The following is a 5,282-nucleotide window of genomic DNA, read 5'->3' on the forward strand; positions in this document are numbered from 1 at the left end:
ATAGATAGATAGATAGATAGATAGATAGATAGATAGATAGATAGATAGATAGATAGATAGATAGATAGATGTAAAATGATGTATAATGTTGGCACATAGTTATATGTCAGTATCATATAACCTAACCAGGGAATAGTGTATCTATGCTTGCTTTTGTAGCTATAGGGTTCAGCATTTCCTCACCTTGATCAGAATATTAGGTGCTTGGAGTCACATAGAGGTGGTCATGTGTATATAAGGCTCTGACATACCATTTATCCTCCCATCGGTTTCTCTCAGACCCTGTTCCTTCTGTAAGGATGGGCCACCACAATTGTTCTCAGCCTTTGGAAAAAAACTCTCCTGTGCCTGGAGTTGTCCTAACAGGATGTTAACGCCTGTAGAAAATAAATATTAAAGTTATTACTTAAGGAGCAAGATACAGAATATACACAGAGAATTCATGGTGTCTATTTTTTTTTTTAAATTTGAGATATTCTGGGAATTAATACAATTTTAAGTAGTTGGTTTCTAAATTATAGTACGCAATGTCAGTCTGCTGCAACTAAAGCTTAAGTATTATTGCCTTGTATTATGCCTTTGATCATCTCCAAATGTATTTATTTATTCTTATTTATTTTACTAACTTAAATAGGGCCTGTCCCCATTGCCCCATTAAATAGTTTCTGTCCCCATTGCCCCATTAAATAGTGCCTGTCCCCATTGCCCCATTAAATAGTGCCTGTCCCCATTGGGACTCACAATGTACATCCCCAATCAGTATGTCTTTGGAGTGTGGAGGAAACTGGAGAATGCAGCACCTGCTTGTGTCACAGCTTGCAGACGCGGTTCTGTCCTCGGCCATGTCTGCTAAAGTGACATCCCACAGTTCTGCACTGCTGCTTCCCGCCAGAGAGGAGCTGGGTGGGAGACAGGCCAGGAAAAGGCGAGTGACGTGTGCTGCTTCCCAATGTAAAAATACCCTTACTGTGTATGTATGTGCATTTATTTGTGTTTATCTACGTATGTCTGCGAAAGTTCTGCTTATATGTGTTTTTATGTATGTTTTCAAAATCATTTTTTGCCTGTATTTGATCATGTATATGCCGATCAACCATATATTTATTACATACTACTTGTATATGATTGTCCAGGTACCCATACTTCATTAGACCCTACCACAACGATTTGGCTGCCTACTATTACTACTACTACTACTACTACTATTTCTACTGTGTGTACGTGACTGCGTGTGCGTATCTAATTATGTAAAAAAAAACTTGGCAATCTTACGGTTTTGTAAACACGGATGTTAATTTTATTATGTAGAAGTATCCAGACAAAACTAGAGACGTTTTGGTCAAAACCTGACCTTCATCAGTCAGCCGGACAGATGAACACTGTATAGCGCAGCAGGGTGAAGCGGTGCGGTATCCACCGAGGTGCAGGAAAGCGCTGACTGATGAAGGTTAGATTATGACCGAAATGTCTCTAATTTTGTCTGGATACTTCTACATAATAAAATGAACATCCGTGTTTACAAAACCACAAGATTGCCAAGATGTTTGCATAATTATTGACGGATTTGGATCCTACTTGTGCACCAACCTACCTAGAAGTGCCTCATTTGTCTTTTAATTACGTGTGCGTGTGGACCAGTTTACAAAAACAGATGGATATCCGAGGAATATCAATAACTAGCTAACAAATGTATCCCTATAAAATTAGCATACACAGAGCCTCCTATATACAGTATGAGCACCCACATAGCTCACTAGATACAGTATGAACCTTCATATAGCCTCTTATATACAGTATGAGAATGCACATAGCTTCCTAGATACAGTATGAACCTTCATATAGCCTCTTATATACAGTATGAGAATGCACATAGCTTCCTAGATACAGTATGAACCTTCATATAGCCTCTTATATACAGTATGAGAATGCACATAGCTCCCTAGATACAGTATGAACCTCCATATAGCCTCTTATATACAGTATGAGAATGCACATAGCTCCCTAGATACAGTATGAACCTCCATATAGCCTCTTATATACAGTATGAGAATGCACATAGCTTCCTAGATACAGTATGAACCTCCATATAGCGTCTTATATATAGTGTGAGAATGCACATAGCTTCCTAGATACAGTATGAGCCCCCATATAGTCTCTTATAAACAGTATGAGAATGCACATAGCTTCCTAGATACAGTATGAACCTCCATATAGCCTCTTATATACAGTGTGAGAATGCACATAGCTTCCTAGATACAGTATGAACCTCCATATAGCCTCTTATATACAGTGTGAGAATGCACATAGCTTCCTAGATACAGTATGAACCTTCATATAGCTTCTTATATACAGTATGAGAATGCACATAGCTTCCTAGATACAGTATGAGCCCCCATATAGCCTCTTATATACAGTATGAGAATGCACATAGCTTTCTAGATACAGTATGAACCTCCCTATAGCCTCTTATATACAGTGTGAGAATGCACATAGCTTCTTAGATACAGTATGAACCCCCATATAGCCTCATATACAGTATGAGAATGCACATACTATAGCTCCCTAGATACAGTATGAACCTCCATATAGCCTCTTATATACAGTATGAGAATGCACATAGCTCCCTAGATACAGTATGAACCTCCATATAGCCTCTTATATACAGTATGAGAATGCACATAGCTCCCTAGATACAGTATGAACCTCCATATAGCCTCTTATATACAGTATGAGAATGCACATAGCTCCCTAGATACAGTATGAACCTCCATATAGCCTCTTATATACAGTATGAGAATGCACATAGCTCCCTAGATACAGTATGAACCTCCATATAGCCTCTTATATACAGTATGAGAATGCACATAGCTTCCTAGATACAGTATGAACCTCCATATAGCGTCTTATATATAGTGTGAGAATGCACATAGCTTCCTAGATACAGTATGAGCCCCCATATAGTCTCTTATAAACAGTATGAGAATGCACATAGCTTTCTAGATACAGTATGAACCTCCCTATAGCCTCATATATACAGTGTGAGAATGCACATAGCTTCCTAGATACAGTATGAACCTTCATATAGCTTCTTATATACAGTATGAGAATGCACATAGCTTCCTAGATACAGTATGAGCCCCCATATAGCCTCTTATATACAGTATGAGAATGCACATAGCTTTCTAGATACAGTATGAACCTCCCTATAGCCTCATATACAGTATGAGAATGCACATACTATAGCTCCCTAGATACAGTATGAACCTCCATATAGCCTCTTATATACAGTATGAGAATGCACATAGGTTCCTAGATACAGTATGAACCTCCATATAGCCTCTTATATACAGTGTGAGAATGCACATAGCTCCCTAGATACAGTATGAACCTCCATATAGCCTCTTATATACAGTGTGAGAATGCACATAGCTCCCTAGATACAGTATGAGCCCCCATATAACCTCTTATATACAGTATGAGAACGCACATAGTTCCCTAGATACAGTATGAGCCCCCATATAACCTATATACAGTATGAGCCCGCACATAGCTCCCTAGATACAGTATGAGCCCCCATATAGCTCTTATATACAGAATGAGCCCGCACATAGCTCCCTAGATACAGTATGAGCCACCATATAGCCTCCTACATACAGTATGAGCCCACACACAACTCCATAGATACATACAGTATGAGCCCCCATATAGCCTCCTATATGCAGTATGAGCCCACACATAGCTCCCTATATACAGTATGAGTCCCCATATAGCCTCCTATATACAATGTGAGCCTTCACATAGCCTCCTATATACAGTATGAGCTATTTAATCTATATCCATGTTCCTAAGCTCAAACATTCTCCCTCCTTCCTTTATATACAATACCAGCCTTAACAGAGGGCGCAGATGATTAGCTAACTCCATCTATGAGGCAGCAGTCTTTTTTGCCTTCTAAACTGCCCGGGGTCCTGGCTACTCTTAATCCCCCCCTTCTCGCAGATCTTGTCCTTGGTGGGATTTGAACCCCTATCCATCTATATTAATGGGTAATTTCTATTCAATTTTTAGGATATAATCGAGGAAAATATGGATGAATCATTAAATCTATCTCTGAAAATATTAATATAATTTTAAAAAGTGTACAATTATCCTAATTTCATAGCATGTTTTGTATTTTTGTATTGATGGTGATGTTTTAAACTACTTTAATTTTAATATGTCCCTTTTAACACAGTCATTGGATACGGGACATGCAACTGACAGTATTTTAGGTTTTGGGGATATTGTAGCTGTAATTAAGAAATGAGGGCATAAGAGACTGCATTGGCCATTTAATTTTGGGGCAATTACTATTGGTTACACTTATTTATTTTTTTTGTTTCATATTTGTCATGCAAGAACCCAATGACCACTGATTCCCTCCTTATGTCAGACATTTATGACCAAATGCATTTTATCTGGTAGCTATATAATAGTGCTTTACTTACCTTTGAAATACTTAAGAAAACTTGTTTTACCTGATATAAATGCCACTGTTCTCCTGAATCTGGGGTTGTTTTTCTTTCTTTTGCCTGTATTGATCTAGTCTTGTTAGCCAACTGGGCGTGATTCTCAATACCACGCCCATAGACAAGAGTTGAGGATCACGCCTACTTGGCTAAAAAAAAAAAGGGACTAGATTTATACACAGAGAAGAGGGAAAGGAGAGGCGCAGGAGCAAAAGAACAACAGCGCCAGATTCAGAAACAGCGGCATTTACTCCTGGTAAAAGAAAAAAGAACAATTACATATGACATTCAAGTGACAGGTCCTCTTTAATATTCATATTATATGCTGTAAGTATCGACAGTGACACATAATCTAGCCTTATGATCTGACCTGACATGGTGACTTTCTGTCCTGCTGAAAATATCAACTCAATAAATGAGGAAAAATGTTTTAAAAAAATGCTAAAAAGTGTAAAAGATATAGAAAATCCCTAAAAGAGATGCTGTCTCTCCAACCGCTGTAACTACATCAACAGTTTGTTTCCACGACGACGATTACGAAGTCGCTACTTGAACATTCTAAATGGGAGGGACTTCCAGCAACCAATAGGAATCAAGCATTAGATTGTAACTATAAACAGTGTGTATAGATAGTCATTTTCTAAAACTACTTTATAACTTGACATATTGTAAAACGTAAATGGTCCAATAGCAAGGAAAAAGGGATGAATATGTTACAGCTGCCATTAGTTCTATGCACAAGTAAAGCTGCCATAAGTGTTTTTAATCTATGAT

This window comes from Ranitomeya variabilis, chromosome 8 (genome assembly GCF_051348905.1).
Source record: "Ranitomeya variabilis isolate aRanVar5 chromosome 8, aRanVar5.hap1, whole genome shotgun sequence".
NCBI classification, from domain to species: Eukaryota; Metazoa; Chordata; class Amphibia; order Anura; family Dendrobatidae; genus Ranitomeya; species Ranitomeya variabilis.